The sequence below is a fragment of the Amblyomma maculatum genome, chromosome 2 (assembly GCF_055883805.1).
Source record: "Amblyomma maculatum isolate TAMU_Amacu chromosome 2, ASM5588380v1, whole genome shotgun sequence".
Lineage (NCBI taxonomy): Eukaryota > Metazoa > Arthropoda > Arachnida > Ixodida > Ixodidae > Amblyomma > Amblyomma maculatum.
The window spans coordinates 155,692,805-155,713,290 of NC_139345.1; the positions used below are offsets into that span (position 1 = coordinate 155,692,805).

The 20,486-nt window shown below is 47.7% G+C and overlaps 1 pseudogene; it reads right to left on the minus strand.

Moving 5' to 3' along the window:
* Window positions 1-9,094: 9,094 nt before the first annotated feature.
* Window positions 9,095-20,486, minus strand: part of LOC146200225 (uncharacterized) — a 41,429-nt pseudogene continuing 30,037 nt past the window's right edge.

The window sequence follows — 20,486 nt, forward strand, 5'->3', positions numbered from 1 at the left end:
ACCGACCAGTTATCACCGCCGTGTCGCTTAAACCGCCCCGACGCAGACCACCCAACTGCCGCACAGCTCCCGCCGCCACGCCGCTCTCTTCACTTCGAGCCAACGTCGACAGGCCCTGGTCTAGGCCGGGTCTCCCTGGACATCCCTGTTATCGTCGACACGAAGGAGGTCAGCGCTTTAGTTGATACGGGAGCCGATTATTCTATTCTTAGCGGGCGGCTTACAAGGACACTGAGAAAAGTTATGATGCCATGGAACGGACAAGGCATACGTACGGCAGGCGGACATATGATTGCACCAGTGGGTATGTATTCAGCCCGGGTTACGATGCGAGGCTGCGCATTTGTCGCGACTTTTCTTGTTCTACGCGAATGCCCTCACGCTGTTATTCTTCGCATCGGCTTCCTTCGTTAGCACGCTGCCACTATAGATCGCCCGAACCGCTTGGTGACGTTTTCCGACAAACTGGCCACCGAAAAGCATGCGTTCCATGGGTCCCACTCCACACTGCGAGTCGCCGATGATAGCCTCACAGTGCCACCACGCGCCAGCATCCACTCCAGAGTTACCTGTGACGAGCCACATCACGGCCTCCGGGTTGTTGAGCCTAATGTCTCCCTCTCACTCGCCTTGGGAGTTTCTGTGGCAAGAGATCTTTGTTTCCTTCGTGGCAGAGAGACAGAGGTGCTTGTCACCAGTTTCTCCAATGAACATCGAGATCTGTTCGGTGGCACTGTCATCGCTTACGTCGACCATCTGCAGGAAATCGCCGAATGTTTTGCTTTCGAGGAAGCTACGCCTAGCAACGAACCGGATGATGCCGTACACGATGTCGACATCAATTTTAGTCTTTCCTCCGCTGAAAAAAAGACAACTCCGGGATCAATTGCTGGAGTTTCGTGCGTGTTTCACGTCTTCGTTTAAAGTGCAGCAAACGTCGGTCATTAAACACCGAATTATCACGCATGAAGGCACTCGACCCATCCATCAGCAGCCCTATCGTGTGTCTCCTCGGGAGAGAGACGCTATCCAACAGCAAGTCAAGGAGATTTTCGCCGATGGCGTCACTCAACCTTCAAGTAGCCCATGGTCATCGCCTGTAGTCCTCGTTAAAAAGAAAGACGGAACACTTCGTTACTGCGTTGACTAACGGAAACTTAACAGTATGACAAAGAAGGACGACTATCCGCTGCCACGGATCGACGACTCTCTCGACCGACTTCGCCGAGCCAAGTAATTCTCCTCCATTGACCTCAGGAGTGGTTGCTGGCAAATTGAAGTTGATGAGAGCAACCGTGAGAAAACTGCCTTTGTAACACCAGATGGGCTCTATGAATTCCGCGTCCTCCCATTCGGACTCTGCTGTGCTCCTGCTACCTTCCAGCGGATGATAGACACTGTGCTCACAGGTCTTAAGTGGCAAACATGCCTTGTTTATCTCGACGACATGATAATCTTTTCACCGACGTTCACGGAACACCTGCGCCGCCTGAGAACTGTTCTCGAAACCGTCCGGTCTGCCAACCTTTCCCTCAAGCCTCAAAAGTGCCACTTCGGGTTCACCGAATTGAAGTTTCTTGTGCACATCGTAAGTGCTGATGGCATCCGAGCTGGCCCTGAGAAACTTGCTGCCGTTGCGGCCTTTCGCGTCCCCGCCCACAAAAAAGCAGCCCAACGGTTTTTGGGCCTGTGCTCCTCTTATTGTCACTTTGTCAAAAACTTTGCACAGATTGCCAGCCCTCTGACACTCCTGACTCGAAATGACACATCATTTTCCTGGGACGCCGAGCAGCAGATGGCTTTCGACGAGTTACGACGCCGGCTCCAGTCACCCCCGATCCTGACACATTTCGACGACGATGCCGACACAGAGTTACACAGGGATGCGAGCAACGTCGGCTATCGTACCGTTCTAGTTCAGCACCAAGACGAGGTCGAGAAAGTAATTGCCTACGCCAGCCGTGCACTTTCCCGTGCTGAGTGTAACTATTGCACCACTGAAAAAGAATGTTTGGCGGTAGTATGGACCGCTGCCAAGTTCCCCCCGTACCTTTATGGCAGACCGTTCCGTGTCATCACTGACCATCACTCGTGTTGGCTGAAGAACCTAAAGGATCCCTGTGGCCGCTTAGCACGTTGGGCATTGCGCCTGCAGGAGTTCGATTTCGATGTTATTTATACGTCTGGCCGAAAGCACACCGATGCTGACAGCCGGTCTCAAGCGCCCGTCGGCCCTCCTTCGTTAGATGCCACCGACGATGATAGCTTCCTTGGAGCAGTCACTACGTCCGACCTCGTTTCCAAACAGTGCGCCGACGCCGAGCTGCGATTGATTATTGACCATCTTGAAGGTGCGCATCCTACAATACCCCGGTATCTTGCTCGGGGGCTGTCGTCGTATTGCCTCCGCAATGGGGTGCTTTATAAGAGAATTCTACGTCGAGTGCAAAAACATACCTGCTAGTCATGCCGGCTGATCTAAGGCACGAAATCCTCCTGGAATGCCACGACGATCCAACATCAGGTCACCTTGGCTTTACACGCACCCTAAACCATGTCCTGTCAAAACTATTACTGGCAGCATCTTTCTCCGAGCGTTAGACGTTACGTACAGACTTGTCGTCAATGACAGCGGCGAAAAAAACCAGCGCTCAAGCCATCCGGCATGTTACAATCTATCGAACCACCCCTCACACCATTTGAGCAAGTGGGCATGGACCTTTTAGGTCCATTTCCTTTATGCTCGAACGGACACAAGTGGATCGTAGTCGCCACAGACTACAGGCCCTTCACAGGCCCTTGCCCGAGGTATTGCCGGCGAAGTTGCTCGATTCCTTATGAACAACATTGTGCTCAGACACGGTGCACCGTCGACCATCATTACTGACCGAGGAAAGGCGTTTACAGCACGGCTACTGCGGGACACGTTAACTATCCGCCATACCGAGCATTGCACAACAACAGCGTATCACCCTCAGACAAATGGCCTAACCGAAATGGCCTAACCGAACATCAACAAAACTTTGGCGGATATGATCTCAATGTACATCGACGTTGAACATAAAATGTGGGACGAGATCCTGCCGTATGTCACCTTCGCCTACAATACGGCGCCGCAGCAAACCACGAAGTTCACGCCGTTCCCTCTCGTATATGGCAGGGAGGCCCGCACGATGTTGGACGCGATGCTCCCGTGCGGGGATGAAGCGGTCGAACCCGATGCCGCCCATTTCGCAGAACAGGCCGAGCAAGCCCGTCACCTGGCCCGCTTGCACATCAAGGAGCAGCATGCCACCGACGCTCGACACTGCAACCTTCGGCACAGGGAAGTCCACTACGAACCAGAGAACCAAGTGTGGGTGTGGACCCCCGTGCGCCACAAAGGCTTGTGCGAGAAACTGCTCCACCGGTATTTTGGACCCTATAAAGTCCTGCGCTGCTTAAACAGCGTTAATTATGAAGTTATTGCAAAATGTAACTGTGACCGTCAGTGTTCGGCGTCAGCGGCTTTTAGAAGACATGAGAGGGTTGGTACAGTTGCGTCCTTCGCCGTTCGATCTCTTTCTAGACAGCACTTGCGGTATTAAAGGGTGTTCCTTCGTACGCCGCTATGTTGAGGGGTGGCACTGGTGAAAACTCTGAAAGTTAAGTATGCAACAAATTGTCCCTAAAAGGCGGGAACTCCAACGCACTGAAACCCCCATGTGGAGATCCGGCGTTTTGATCCTACCGGCGGCATGTTGTTATCTGTGTTTTTTTTAATCAACTATTATCTCGGTAGAAGAATGGTTACACATCTAATTTACCAATGATGGATCCATGTAATCAAAAGCATATAATTAAATGCTGTATTCTTTCCTGGGCTTCAGCGAATATATATTTTCTTGAAATATATGCTAGCACACTGTAGCCTGCTATACAGTGGCGTAGCCAGAAATGTTTTTCGGAGTGTCTTATACGCTGGCGGTACCAAAAAAATACAGAGAAATAGAGAAGAATGAAGTGGAGGCGATGCTGCCCTCAAAAAATTTCGGGGAGGTGCACTGACATAGAACCCCCTGACCCCCCCCCCCCCCCCCCTGCTAAAATATATATTTATGTGGATAAGCAGTTCAGACGTCTCAAATGAGCACTTTAGGCTATAGCACCAAACCCACCTTGAATTTCGCAAGCAGCTTTTCAGTGTCGTTCAAGGCCTTGGGAAAAAGATCCTGAAAGAGAGACGAACAGTGTCATACAGTGAACACCATAATTTGGTATCAAGTAAAGGATTTCCATATTGAAACTAAGTGCCATCCACAAAAACAAATAATGGGCTGTCTTAAATATTTTCAACATTCCAGTATATATGCGGAAGTTTTCCTTTGCAAAGGATGTCAGAAATTATATAATGGGAAGTACTGAATAAGAGCGACGATAAAGAAGATATGCATTCAACTGCGGCCGCGTGAATGCAGTGCTTTCCTCGTACTTTTTAGACCCTTTCAGGCTCAAAGCGAAGTGAACATTTCGCATCTTTGGCCTCGCTGCAGGGCTCTTCGTCATATCAATATATTCTGCATAAATTAGACTTTCTTCACGGAAACTGCTTTACCCTTGCGGCCAGCTTTGGAATATTACGCCGCAAACGAAAACCTTCGCAGTATTAGCCACAGAGGAAGATATTCTGGTGGCAAGTGATCCTTGAGATATATATATATATATATATATATAATTAGATAATTAGACACAAAGTAGAAGAAAAAACAACGTGCCAATGGTGGGATCCACCCACCATTGGCACGTTGTTTTTTCTTCTACTTTGTGTCTAATTATCTTTCCCCTAAACAGATTACATTACTAATTTCTGTGGTTATCGAAGTAAACATTAAAAAAAAAATGACATAAACATACCATCCCCAACGCTTTCCTTGGCCTCACTGACTGTTGGCTTCTTTCCTTCATGTATTATAACGAGCACCCTCATTTCCCCTTGATTGATCTGTATATATATATATATATATATATATATATATATATATATATGAAGGAAAGAAGCCAACAGTCGGCGAGGCCAAAGAAAGCGTTGGGGATGGTACTTTATGTCTTTTTTTTTTATTTTTTTTTTTTTTTTTTTTTAATGTTTACTTGGATAATCACAGAAATTAGTAGTGTAATGTGTTTAGGGAAAGATAATTAAACACAAAGTAGAAGAAAAAACAGAAGAAAAAACAACGTGCCGATGGTGGGAGCCGAACCCACGACCTCCGAATATCGCGTCCGGTGCTCTACCAACTGAGCTACATCGGCCGCTGTCCCCCCTGCTACTTGCTTGGGTATTTATGTTGGCTTCTTTCCTTCATGTATTATAACGGGCACCCTCATTTCCCCTTAATTGATCTGCTTGTATATATATATATATATATATATATATATATATATATATATATATATATATATATATATGCTATACCACGTAATAGAACTGATAAGTATCTTCATTTTAATTACTCGTGTTATATTCAGTTTAGCACAGGGTATTGAAAGCAGAGAAGCATCCTCGTATTTCCTGTCTTCCCACAGGCGAGGGAGCTATATTCGCTTCATGGTGACGTTAGGTTCTTTAAAATCGCTGCCAAAAATACAACAAGAAAGAAAGGCTACTGGATCATCTCCACTTAATTCCTCCTTATCTATTTATTCTCTACATCATCCTCGTCAACTTGTCCTACTTCAGTTGCACTGGTTTTCCTTAGCTGAACCTGGTGCATTTGCAAAAAAGTGCGCTATTTGTTGCCGCAAGCAAACGTCTTTCGGGCGCCTACGTTGCCCGCACTAAAATCCTATCATCACAAATGTTGCACTATATCCGTGAGATTGCAGTATTGATATATCAGGCAACGCACCGGGTTTGCCATTTCCATGAAGTCCAGTAAAAGAAAGACGCAATTCTTGACGGCTTTCCTCACTGCTGCGGAACCCTGGGTCTGCAACGTTAGAAGGCATTCAAGCGCATTTTGTCCGCGCAAGCATTACAAGGGAGAGAGCATTGACGGAACTCCGAGTTATGCGTTCTGCTAAACCACGCATTGGTTTATGGTCAGCTCATTGTAACGATGGTTACAAGGCGATGTAGATGGCATGATAGAAAAACAGCGCTACAGACGTGGACGGAGGTGAAGAACAAACAGGACAGTTGCGCTGTTTTTCTATCATGTCACCATACCAACTCGCCCAGATGTCTCTTCTATTAAAGGTAGATGGGGTGGAAGGAAAAACTGTGGTCCAATTAAAAATGTACTACACATTTATACAAACACAAAACGATTCTATCAGTACGGGCCTTCAGTATATATCGCTCAACGTGAGATCATTGCCCTAGTTTCCCTCTATGTACACCCTATCCACTAAGCCACAAGAAAGAGCATCAATAAACGCCATAAGTCAGGTAAAGCTTACATCTAGCAAATTAGCAAGTACCCGAAATCATTTGCATATATCAATCATGCGCACTGACAATTTCGCGAAGGCAACGCTGAAATCTGTGCTCGTCATCAGCCTGGGCAGCGGTCCTGCATTACAATACTTGACCAGAAGCCAAGTGGTCGAGCCCGCATCACTTGGGAACGCCCAATGAGACAGCGCACACCGGAAGTCCAGTTGACGTCAACAGATAGGGGGCGGCAAAAAACGCGCACTGAGGTGTCGCCTTACGCTTTAACCTTTGTACGCTTGTGTATGTGCTCGCGTGATAGATTCACGTATCCTGAAAAACACTAGAAAAGTCTCGCAAATATGGCAACTGGATATCCAGACGTCGTATGGTTGTGTCTGCCTCTCGACGTGCGTAGGCCTCCCCTCGAAGGTGAAAACCGTATACGCCACAATAGCGATGAAACCCGGCGTAGGCGAGTCCAGAAAGAGGGCTCTTCTGCCATGTGACCGGGGCATTCGCGCGGTCGCAGTGGTCCTGTAGATAGTAAAGTAAATAGACGTAACAACCATTATTCACCTTACTCCACCCCTTAATTCACCTCTTATTTCACCTTATCCTCGCCGCGTTGGCTAAATGGATAGCGCACTCGACTGGTGAAGCTAAGAAGGCGAGTTCAACCCCGACTGCGTCGGCCGCTTTCAACAAAAAAAAAAAAAAACGAACGTCGTGGCGCTCTTGTTACTGTACGATGTCAGCGTACGCTAAAGAGACGACGAATAAAAATTAGGGGACACCCTTAAGCTCACACTGCAGGAGTATGATGTGATAGCTTAGGTTAGCAGCCCACGTATAAAGCCCCACTTTAAACAAGCCGTATGAACATGCCTGCGCGGACTAGAGGTGACGTGTCTGACTAGCAATAGAAGGGACCGAGCAGGTTTTATTCTTATATAACGCTCCCGTAAGAAACAAGAGGCCCGACATTGCAGACCTGCCAAATGTAACATCAGGCAACCATAATGCCTGTTAGTCTATGCTCGCGATTTTCCGCTCACAACACTAATGCCAGCGGACAGCCACCGACGCCGGATTTTCAGTGAACGGTACCTATAATGTTACTGATTTAAAAATCCGAATACGCGTATTGACAATTAATATTTCATTATTTCTCTTCGCAAAGAAAACTTTCTAGGCTAACTTTACTAACACCAAAAATATCGGCGATACAAATTTATGTTCTTCCTTCCCTGCCTCCACTACGCCTACGCCGGTGCACCAGGAAACAAAACGAAAATAGCTCGCAGTGGTATCCTGCAGCTTCCTGTTCTAGCCGCATCACATGGAAACGCCTTATGAGACAAGCATGCAGGAAGTTCAGTTGATGTCAACGGATAGGGGGCGGCAAAGAACGCGCGCTGAAGTGTCGCCTATGCCTTAATCAGTCTCTAGAGCTCGTTTGGAGTACATTTATACTCTTGTCATACGACCCACTGAGAACCACCTTGAACTTCGTTGGCCCAAAGGAGCGCAAGGGAGTAATAGGGGAGTTTCGCTTCAAAGATGTCGTCACCGTGTCACATGACCTGCAACGAGATTCTCAGATATTCTGTCAGGGAACCATTAGGCACTGCTTGTTTTGTCCAAGAATGTAGCAAAATAACGTTCAGAACAGCTTATATATTTTACACTTCTCTTTTCTTCGCAAAATAAAATTATCTAGGTATATCATTGTTAAAATAAAACACATCTGCTAAAAACAACGACCATGTTCGAAACACAGTTCTTTTTTTCGCTCTACTGGACACCATGTACGGCGTCTGCGACTCGGCGTTGTATCGGCGTTCCCATCTCCGCTGTCTTTTGTCATTCCGTCAACAGTGGTTATCAGCGAGATCATGTTTTGCTGTCGTACAGTGAGTGATAACCATACCGTGCTACTGCCCGTACTGTTCCGCCCGTCGCCTCTATGTGCGAGCTGCAAGCTTGCTTGCGACAGATCAAAACAAGTGACGCAGGCGCAGTCCAAGCGAGATTGTGGTCCAGTCGCAAGAACAAAACGCAACTAACCGAGATGGAATACTTAGTGGATGCGATAAAAACTTATATATTTGGGGGCAAAACGTTACAAGAGTTCAACGCTACTGAACCAAATATTGAGCGAAAGCATTAGCTGCGGGTGATCAAGCATTCTTCTTCTTCTCTTTTTCTTCTTCCTCAGACCACATATAAAGCCCGCTTTAGCCAAGCCGTATGAACGTGCCTTAGTGGCCTATAGGGGTAACGTGAATGCCAGGGTCCTAGCAGGCTGATTATGACATAACCGTTCCATGTGAAGCGAGAGACCCAAGTTGGCAACTCCTGCCAACTGAGCCGCGGCTCCGACCGCGCCATGCCGACCGCTTTGAACTGGGAGCTCATCTCTCGCTTTTTTGTCAGGTAGGGTGTGACGTCCCAGCGTCATCTGGGTAATACGTGGCTACCGCCGCGCCACGCTGAAGGCTCGAAACCTAGAGTAGTATTGCTTTCGCAAGAAAATAACGTTATCGAAGAAAAAGTTTATTTAGCGACTTAAATAATACGCCTTTGGAACGACAGTACTCCCTTCACCTATCAAGCGAGATGACCGATCTCCTTTCGCTAGGAACTTTCTTAAACCTCCTTTCCTAAACGACTGCCGTCTCACAGGGCACGCATCTCAATCGGGGTAAATACGAACTTGGGCGACCGGAATTGAAAGGAGTTCAGCAGAGCCCGTGTGACAGGGGCATTATAGTGGTGCTCTACTGCTGCAAGGGTGCATGGAAATTGAGTGCCTACAAATCAATATGGGGTCTCGTGTTCCCTATAAACCACCTTGTACATTGAAAGTTGGTTTATAGGAAATCAAAGGAGCAGTATTTGTCACACTTCTTGGGAAACACATTAACGGCACCGTAAGCGAGGGCAGGAAGGCGGGAGATATAGAAGAGATAAAGAGGGGCCGTAGTAAAGGGCTAAGGAAAATTTTAAGGCGATAGCCTTTAATGACTCATGCTCGCGGATCGCGTTCGTCCGTCCGTACCGCTTTCGTTACTTGGGAGGCGGTAGCTGGCAGCTGACATGACCGAGCACTAACTAAGCCTAGGGCTTCCAGGCATTACGTTTGGCAGAGACTGCCAACTCAGGCTTCTCCTTTCATATGACAGGGTGGTATCGGAATTCCCCTGTCAGGACCCTTGCATTCACGTTAACCTTAGGCCACGCAGGCACGTTCATACGGCTCGGGTAAAGTGGGTATTGTTGGGTTTATGTTGGCTGGTAGCTTAGGCTATCGCGTCATCGCGAATGCGGGAGTGAAAACAGAAAGAGGCGCCAGAATCGCGCGGTAGAGACTCTTGCCTCATCGCAGTTTAGCGATCCAAAGTCCCCCTTAAAATTTCAGACCAGCAGGAGATCGCTAACCTGCACTGACATTCGGTTCGCCTCCACCGAAGCGCGGCCACCTTGGTCGGTTACCAGTCCCGGACTCTCCGGTTCAATAGACGAGAAACACTGAATTATTAATATAATATATGATTGGATAACGGTCGATGAGAGAAAGGATAATATTGTTACGCCGCGTAGCGGCGCACTGAGAAGCAGCGAAGAAAAAGCGGAGGAAGCGAGGCGCGCGCAGACTGATCCGGGTTTTTCTGAGCCGTGTGGGTCCATCCTTCATACGAAGTTCACCTGTATGTATTAAAACCATTTCATCTGTTACATTTTGTGCTAGGCGCTGGGTAAAAACGTTCTGGATCCGCCAGTACCTCGTCGCAGCCGTCGTGTAGCAGGTTTGCCACCTTTATCTCCTCAACAGTACCTTTCAATGGCTACCACCCGCACGACGCAGACTTATGAACAGCGAGCGACCTGAAGAATGGACGGCCTTTCTCCACCAGCGAGAGCAGCGTACGTTCCACGGTGAGCCCGAAGGTGACGTTGAGGATTGGCACCGACATTACAAACGATGCAGCAAGTACAACCGATGGAACTCAATCGCACGTCTGTACAACGTTGTTTTCTTCCTCGCTGGCACGGCTCTGACTTGGTTTAATAACCACGAAGAATTCCTGATGAACTGAGACCGATTTGTTGAAGAAATTACGAAGTCCTTTGGGGATACCCTTGCGAAGAAGGAACGCGTTGAGCATCAGCTTTCCCAGAGAGCCCAGCTGCCCGGTGAGACATGCACACGTTATATCGAAGAAATATTGAAACTGTCGCATTGTAAACCGGCAGATGCCAGAAGACGACAAGGTAGGGCACCTTCTCAAGGGGATTGCCGAGGATGTGTACAACTTCCTTATTTCGCGGGACACCCTTGCCACAGTTGCAGATGTCCTCAAGCAGTGCCGGGCATTTCAGGCGTTAAAGGCACGTCGCATAGCGCCCAAATTTGACCGTCTTTCAAATGTGACAACTGTGGCCGGTATCGACATTCCGGAGGCTGAAGACATCGCTTCTATGGTCAGTCGGATTATACGCGAGGAGCTGGATATTCAGCGGCAACGCACAAATTTCGATGTACCCTACCACCCGACATCGAGGTCCGTATCATCATGGGAACAACGCTCGCCATGGGCCGCACAAAATAACGGCCAACCATCTTACAACAACGACGTGGAGCGGATCCTGCAACCAACATCGCACCCTTATTTCCAGCAGCGTCCAGCCCATCCGGATGAAGGGCCTCGTGGTGCTCCTCGTCGCGCTTCTGTCGCCCCATCTAGGCCTCTAAGGGATGCTGAAGTGAACTACCAGAGCCGCCAGCCACCCGTATGTTACGGCTGTGCGGGCAACGGACATATCTTCCGCTTTTTCCCGCATCGTCAATTTACCTGACCCCCTGCCCAACCAGCACCGCGCTTCACGAATGGTGCCCAGTGCGAGCAGCTGGCACCCGCTACCTTCTATCGGCCCTCTTCCCCTCAACCCCACGCACGGAATGACTCCCTTGTGTCCGATCGCAGCATCAGTCCCCCACCGCAGCGACAACCCCGTTCGCCATCCGCACGTCGCCGCTTTGTTTCTCCACCGAGGGGAAATTAGGTGGTGCGACCGATGGAGGTAAGGTCGCCGGACGGTCAATTTCACGCATACTTGTACCTATCGTCACGCTAAAGAACAAAGTGTCAGTGTGTGTAGACAATGTTAAAACGGATGCTTTGGTTGACACTGCTGCCGCTGTGTCAGTTATGAGCCTTTCATTTAAGAACCGCCTTTGACAGAAAGTTATGTTTGTGTGGGACAAAAACACTACGTTTTGTAGAGTTGGGGGTGAAACTTTAGTTCCGGTTGGCCTGTGCTCAGTTTCAGTTGTAATTGGTGACGAGTGCTATAGGACAAAATTCGTTGTATTGAGACGTGCCATGCATTACGTTATCTTGGCTGTTGACGTTTTGCGCGAGTGTGGTGCGACTTTATACTTTAGTGCCGGTGAAATTTGTTTGCAGTCGAACATTATCCCCGCATTAGTAGATAACATGTCTCAGAGTCATCAAGGAATTCTCGCCTTGAAAGACAATGTGCTGCTGCCTGCGATGACGGCGACGTTTCTCCCCGTGAAGTCACCTGAATCCTTCATGGGTAAACCTTCAATAGTCGTCGAGCCAGATGTCTCGAATGGAGCGAACAAAAAATATTTTGGTGCCACGCTCCAGTCGTGGGGGCGGAGGATGGTCGCGCATACCTCTGGGCTGTGAACGTGTCAGAAGAGCCTGTTCGTCTTTCTTCTGGTTTGACACTCGCGAGATTTGAGAATTATGTGTCTCATACCATTGGAATTATTTCCTATTGCAGAGGAGCCGCGAAAGACAAGTCTGAATATTGTGCTGAGTTTGAGGGCATGGTCAACAAATCACTCCCATTTAGTGAACGTCGTATTCTGCAAGACATTTTGACAACTCATGCCAAAGTGTTCGACGTGGCCTCAAATGGATCGGGTGGCCATTTGCCAGCTTCTCGGCTACAGCACAAAATTAACACAGGAAGCGCACCCCCTATTCGCCAAAACCCTTACTGAATCTCTCCGGCACAGCGCAAGATAATTCAAGAACAGGTGGACGAAATGCTGCACAAAGGAATCATTTGATAATCTTACAGTCCGTGGGCTGCACCTGTGATCCTGGTGCGAAAAAAAAAAGACAATTCTTGGCGATTTTGTGTAGACTACCGTCGTTTGAATACGGTAACAAATAAAAACGTATACCCGTTACCTCGCATTGATGACGCTGTCGACTGTCTGCATTCAATGTCATATTTCTCCTCTGTCGATTTGTAATCTGCCTATTGGCAAATTTCTCTACAATCATCCGACCGTGAGAAGACTGCTTTTGTAACACCAGATGGTTTATACGAAATTAATGTAATGCCCTTTCAATTATGCAACGCTCCCGCGACGTTCTAGCGATTTATGGACACTATCCCTCGTGGCCTCAAATGGGAAATATCATGCGTTACCTTGATGATGTTATCATTTTTGGAAAGACCTTCCAAGAGCACAATGAGAGGCTCCATAAAGTTCTTGAATGCATTGGCAAAGCGGGCCTCATTTTGAATTCGAAGAAGTGCCATTTTGGAGAGCGACAAACTTTAGTTCCTGGGTTCCTCGTCAACGAGGATGGTATCAGGCGGGATGCGCAGACGATTGCTGCAATCATCATCATCAGCAGCAGCCTGACTACACCCACTGCAGGGCAAAGGCCTCTCTCATGTTTCTCCACTTAACCCGGTTCTGTGCTAGTCATCCACTTGACCCCTGCGAACTTCTTAATCTCATTCGCCCACCTAACTTTCTGCCGCCCCCTGCTACGCTTTCCTTCTCTTGGAATCCAGTTTATTACCCTCAGCGACCATCGGTTATCTTCTCTTCGCACTATATGTGCTGCCCATGTCCATTTCTTCTTCTTAATTTCCACTAGAATGTCGGTAACTTTAGTTATTTCTCTGACCCACTGTGCACACTTTCTATCTCATAATGTTCCCCTACCATTTTTCGTTCCATAGCCCTCTGGGTTGTCCTCAACTTAAGTAGAACTCTCTTGGTTAGCCTCCACGTTTCAGCCCCATAGGTGAGTACAGGCAAGATGCAACTGTTGTATACTTTCCTCTTGAGCGATACCGGTAAGCTGCTAGTCATAATCTGTGAGTGTTTGCAAAATGCACTCCATCCCAATCTTATTCTTCTTGTTATTTCCTTTTCATGGTCCGGATCTGCGGTTACTACCTGTCCTAAGTAGACATATTCGCCTACTACTTCCAGTACTTCGCTACCTAATGTAAACTGCTGTTCCTTCCCGAGGCTGTTGAACATATTGATTTTCAAGCGTATACCTTTCTACTTTTCCTGTCTACGTCCTCAATCATTATTTGCAGTTCATCCCCCGAGTTGCTTAGCAAGGCAATGTCATCAGCAAATCGCAGAGTACTGAGGTATTATCCATCTACCCTTATCCCTAACTGCTCACATTACAAGTGTCTGAATACCTCCTCTAAGCAAGCTGTGAATAGTACTGGGGAGATTTTGTCTCCTTGCCTAACACCTTTATTTATCGGAATTTTGCTACTTCCTTTATGGAGAACTATGGTTGCTGCGGAGCCACTATATATATATATATATATATATATATATATATATATATATATATATATATATATATCTTCCAGCTCTTTCACGTGCGACTCCTCAACCCCCTGATTTCGCAATGCCTGCACCACCACCGAGGTTTCAACTGAGTGACGCGGTTTTTCGCAATCAATGAATGCTATGTATACGGGCTGGTTATAGTCCAAGCATTTTTCTATCACCTGATTGATGGTATGGATATGATCGATAGTAGAGTACCGTTTCCGAAACCCTGCTTAATCCTTTGCTTGATTGCAGTCTAAGGTTGTCCTGATTCTATTAGCGATTACCTTAGTAAATACCTTATACTTAACAGACAGTAAGCTGATTGGTCTGTAATTTTTAAGGTCCTTAGAGTTCCCTTTCTTATGAATGAGGATATTGTTTGCATTCTTCATTGGTTCCGGTACCGTCGATGACACCAGGCACTGCGTATACAGGGTGGCCAGCTTTTCTAGCACAATATCCCCCCCCCCCCCCCCCCCCCGTCCTTCAGCAAATCTGTAGTTATCTGATCCTCTCCAGCTGATTTCCCCTTTTTTCATAGTTTCTAGTGCTTTCTTGACCTTGTCCTTCGTCACTGATGGAACGTCTGACTGTTTTTCCCTACCGCCAATCTCTTTACGGTCCTGACTACTTTGGCTACTGTACAGATTTGTATAGAACTCCTCGGCTACTTGGAATATCTTGTCCATATTCGTGATGACGTTGCCCGCCTTGTCCCTTATCGCATACACCTGGTTTTTGCCTATGCGCAATTTCTTCTTTACCGCTTTAAGGCTTCCCCCGTTCTTTACAGCGTGCTCAATTTTCTCCATGGTATACTTCCTTATATCGGCCACCTTGTGCTTATTGATTAGCTTTGATACCTCGGCCAATTCGATCTGGTCTGTTTGATTGGAAGCTTTCATACTCTGGTGTTTCTTAATCAAATCTTTCGTGTCCTTAGACAGCTTACCGGTATCCTCTCTAACTATCCTACCGCCTACTTCTACCGCGCACTCAGTAATGATATCTCTGAAACTATTGTTCCTTGCTTCTAGGGTAATGTCGCCATCCTCGGTTCGAGCTGAATACCTATTCTGTAACGAGATCCTGAACTCTTCTGCCCTCCCCCTCCCCGCTAATTTGTTGATGGGTTTCTTTCTTACTAATCAGTTGCGTTCCTTCTTCAGATTTAGGCTAATTCGGGACCTCACCATCCTGTGGTCACTGCATCGCACTTTCCCGATTACCTCTACATCTTGCATAATGGCGAGGATTGAGCACATTATGAAGTCGGTTTCATTTTTAGTCTCCCCGTTAGGACTTTTCCATGTCCATTCCCGGTTCTTCCGCTTGCTGAAGAAGGTATTAATGATTCGTAAGTTATTGCGCTCTGCAAACTCAACTAGTAACTCCCCCCTGCTATTCCTAGAACCAATGCCATAGTCACCTACTGCCTTGTCTCCTGCTTGCTTTTTTCCTACCTTAGCATTGAAGTCGCCCATTAGTACAGTATACTGCGTCTTTACTTTTCGCATTGCCGATTCTATATCTTCGTAGAAGCTTTCAACTGCCTGGTCATCATAACTACATGTAGGTGCATAGGCCTGTACAACCTTCAGTTTATACCGCTTATTAGGCCTAATTGCGATGTCTGCCACCCCCTCATTATTACTATAGAATTCATCTATATTACCGGCTATATACTTATTGACAAGGAAACCTACTCCTAGTTGTCGCCTCTCTGGTAAACTTTGATAACACAGTACATGCCCATCCTTCAGTACAGTATATGCCTCATTTGGCCTCCTAACCTCACTACGCCCTATTACATCCTATTTCATACCCTCTAGTTCCTCTCACAGCACTGCTAAACTAGCTTCACTAGCTAAGGTTCTATCAATAAACGTTGCCAGGGTCAGTTTCCAATGGTGGCCTGTCCAGCGGCAGTCCAGCGGCAGCAATCAGGAAGTCGCGGCCTTATTGCTGCAGTACGCGACTTCGAAACTCCACGCACCCTGAAAAGTCTTCGGAGCTTTCTGGGCCTCTGTTCTTATTTTTGTCGCTTCATTGCTGGTTTTGCGCAACTTGCCCACCTCCTTACTTCTCTACTGCACAAGGATTCGCAATTTGTGCGGACCCCAGAGTGCGAATCCTCTTTCAATCTTTTCAAGTCTTCTCTAACTTCAGCACCACTGCTGCACCACTTCGACCCTTCTGCTGTGACAGAGGTCCACACTGAGGTCAGTGGCGTCGGCCTTGGGGCGGTGCTTGTGCAGCTGCACAGTGAGGCTGAACACGTTGTTGCATATGCCTGCCACACGTTGACAAATGTTAACGGAACTGCACAGTTACCGAATTGAAGTGCCTCGCAGTTGTGTTCGCTGTGCACAAGTTCCGACCATACCTATATGGACGTTACTTCACCATAGTTACTGACCACCATTCGCTATGCTGGCTCATCGGACTTCGCGATCCATCTGGTCGTCTAGCGCGCTGGGCATTACGCCTACAAGAATACAACTTTGGAGTCGCGTACAAGAGTGGACGAAATCATAATGATGCAGACTGCTTGTCACGGCACCCATTGCCGACTTCCGTTAACGACGAAGACAGCTTCGACGGGGGTTTAGCCTCAATTGCGTCGACGTTTCCTATTATGGCGACCTTTAGGCGAGAACAACGCAACTACCAGTCACTACAGCCTCTTTTACAAGAGGTAGAAGGAAGAGCAGAGTCAGTGCATTTACTATCGAAGATGGTGTTTTGTTCAAGAACTACTCAGTTGACTGTGCTGCCCTTCTTTTGGTCGTCCCAAAAAGCCTCCGTGCACAAGTTTTGCATGCCATGCACGAGGATATTACCTCTGGACATCTAGGCTTCTGTCGTACCCTGCACCGAATTCGCCAGCATTTTTTTGGCCACAAATTTATAAGACCACCAATCAATACGTTGCGACATGTGAAAAATGCCAACGACTTAAGGCACGCACCACCACGCTGGCCAGACCTTTACAACCCGTCAAGCCACATACCTCACCTTTTAAAAAGATTGGAATTGACCTGCTCGGTCCTTTTCCAAAGACTGTAGAGGGCTGCCGCTGGGTTATCGTCTGCGTTGACTATCTTACCAGATACGCGGAGACCGCTGCTCTCGCTACCGCAAAGGCTGCTGATGTTTCATAGTTTCTTTTGCATTCTGTTATTCTTCACCATGGCGCACCCCGTGTTATTATAAGTTATCGTGGTCGGCAATTCACTGCTGATGTCGCGGAAGAAATGCTCCGACTTTGTGGTTCACACTACCGACACTAGCCACCGTATCATCCGCAAACCAACGGTCTCACCGAGCGCACCAACCGCACCTTGACAACCATGCTGTCTATGTACGTCTCGGCTGACCATCGCAACTGGGATTCAGTGCTACCGTATGTGACGAACGCTTATAACACTGCACATCAAGTTACGGCCATTCTCCTTTCTATTTACTCTATGCAAGAACTCCCCACGTTTTCTTAGACATCTTCCCATTTTCCCGCAACGACGATGCGTCTGTTTCCCAGATACTATGCCGTGCCGAAGAAGCCCATCGTTTAGCCCGCTTACGCGCACTGGTTTCTCAAAGCCGCTCGAAAGAACACTACGATCTGCATCATCGTGCAGTTGCTTACTCCCCTGGAGACTACGTCTGGCTTTGGACGCCTATCCGCAAGCGAGGATTATATGAAAAGTTTCTCTGCAAGTACGATGGTCCCTTCGTCGTGTTGGACCAACTGAATAACGTGAATTACGTTATCGCCAAAGTCACGACGGATAACCGCCGATCCCGCAAGACACAAGTTGTTCACGTGGCTCGCATGAAGCGCTGCCATCTTCGATCTACCTAATTTTCTCGAGGACGAGAATCGTTTGCCCGAGGGGAATTGCTACGCCGCGTCGCGGCGCACTGAGAAGCAGCAGAAGCAGCAGAAGGAGAAGCGGAGGAAGCGAGGCGCACGCAGACTGATCCGGCTTTTTCTGAGCCGTGTGCGTCCGTCCTTCATACGAAGTTCACCTGTATTAGAACCATTTCATTCGTTACAATATGATAGTTTAGTAATCAATTAGCAGGAATAAGTATTACTATTAGGTCGCACCCAAAATTGTAACCCGGCACAGAATACCGTCAGATAGCTACTGACCGACATATGTAGTTTCATCATTGCTTTATAACTGCCAAACCAAGTAAAACAGAGCTTCCGCTCAATACCCTGGGTTTGCCAGTATTGCACCATACAAGTGTTGATTATTTTTAATCATTCATCGATGCAGGGCTCTTACATTTCACTGCAATCGTTCCAGAGGACACCTCTGAAAGTGTATTGCATTAGAATATTACAAGTATCATAGGAGGTCCCCTTAAAGGGAAGCTGCACCTGTTTTAGAATTTGATGCGCTTCAGAGGGTCGAATTTGCAGGGTTTGTATGTTAAGTATACGAAATATTTTGGCTTTAGCTTTTGAAATAGTGACGTAATCATCGATTAAAGTTGCTACCCCGTTCAGGCTTCTCCGCAGTGCACAGCGCTGGAGGGGGGATGTCAGTAGCAGACGACAGGAGTACGACAGGCGGTAGTGACGTCAAGGACGGCGTCTACCTCTCTTCCGCTTCTATTGCCTGAGCAGGCCGTGCATCACCTGTCGCTTGCAGGCTACGCAGTGCAACCTTTTTCTTGTCTCGCGCTTGTTTTCTTCTTGCGAACGTTACCGCAAGCTTTTTCAGTGCATCTTGCACCGTTCTTCACGAAAAGAACGACCATGCCGTGGTTCTGCGCAGCCTATGGCTGCACGAACACTGGCGGCCGAGAGGATGTCGCGTTTCATAAATTCCCAAAGGAGCGCAAGCTATCGGCGCTTTGGGTTGCCGCGGTCAAGAGGAAGGATTTCAAGCCTACAAAATCGTCGGTGATCTGCTCAGATCATTTTCGCGACAGTGACTATTACCAAAGCTTGTCGTTGATGCGATCTTTTGGGATACCGATCAAATCTGCGCGATTGAAAACCGGGGCTGTGCCTTCTGTCTTCGCAAAACAAGAGCCGCCGCCAAGAGCTGCTTTCGCAAAAAGAAGAAAACTCGAAGTAAGAGGCCCAATACATCATATTGCTCTTCTGTTCTGTTTACGTTTTTGTTCTGCGGGGCAGATGGGTGGCCGGGCAGATGAAGGCACAGGTGAAAGTAAAACTATTCAGCAATAGCGCCCGCTGACGCAGCTGGAAAACTGTGAGAGAGTAGGACTTTTTTTTTTCATGATTACGCTATCGGTGCGATGCGGAAAGAGTGATCACACTGCTGAATCGACGAATGGAAAGGCAGCCCTTATTTGCTCATGAAAAGTTTTGTTCAGGAAAACGAGCAATTTTGGGCCTCTATACGTTTGGCACTTGGCGATCCGATTCTGCTTGCACATGCCAAGTATGAACTTTTTAAAATGGAAGTCAGAAACCTATGTCATAAAGGAGAACGCACATCCTAAACTCGCCTCTGCTTTGTTAAATTAAGTTTCTTATGTCATGTTTATATCTTATGGCCATTTTCTTATTTTCAGGTTCTTGGAGAGCTCCTGGGAAATTAAACTATCCCAATTAAGAAAAGAAATCGGGGCAGCATGATGTCTGGGGTCGAAGTCGCGATGTTAAGCGCAGCTAAATGAAGTGTGCTAAACTCACGACATGGCAGCGCGTGACTGCCGATAGCTGTCCTAGCGTTTCGGTATGTTTACCGGTGTACTAAATGGGATTACGCGCGCGCAGCAAGGTAGCGGCCTGGCTTCTCGTCGATGCCGCGCTCCCGCGTTAATTTGCTAAATCCCGCCAGAATAAAATGTATACGTACTCGAGGTTGCGGGAGCTTAGAGCATGACTTTTGCTGCTCTTGCTGATATATAAATGACTAAATTCACGCAACAAAACTGGGACGACGGCTCGTCTGGATGAGTTCATTTGTTTACAATCGTCACGTCAAGCGCATTGACGTGACATTACTTCATTCGAGTCTGGCAGGAGATTTAGGGCACGAGTAACGCAGATATGTTCAATTGAGAGCGGATCACAGGCGCATACTGCAGTGCAGCGCAGCGGTACGTACCAGTGTGAATTTCCCATGCGGGAAAAGGTTAGCGCTGTCTCCTCGCTCGTCATGTCGCCGCTGCCGCCAGTGTCACCTTGTTCCGAAGCCGCCGCTGGTTCGAACAAGTACGGCTCAATATCATATTCTCCTGAGCAGCGTGATCGTTGCATGTTCAGCAGCATACATCCACAGAAAAGCACGTGCGTGCATGTACAATCGCTTGGACCGCCGCTACCACTGAATGGCACGCCGTCATTGACGTCACGGCGCGCTTGACCAATCACAGGCAAGAGCGCCACTTTCAAAACGCCCCACGGCGTTGGTGCACGTTTTTCTGATT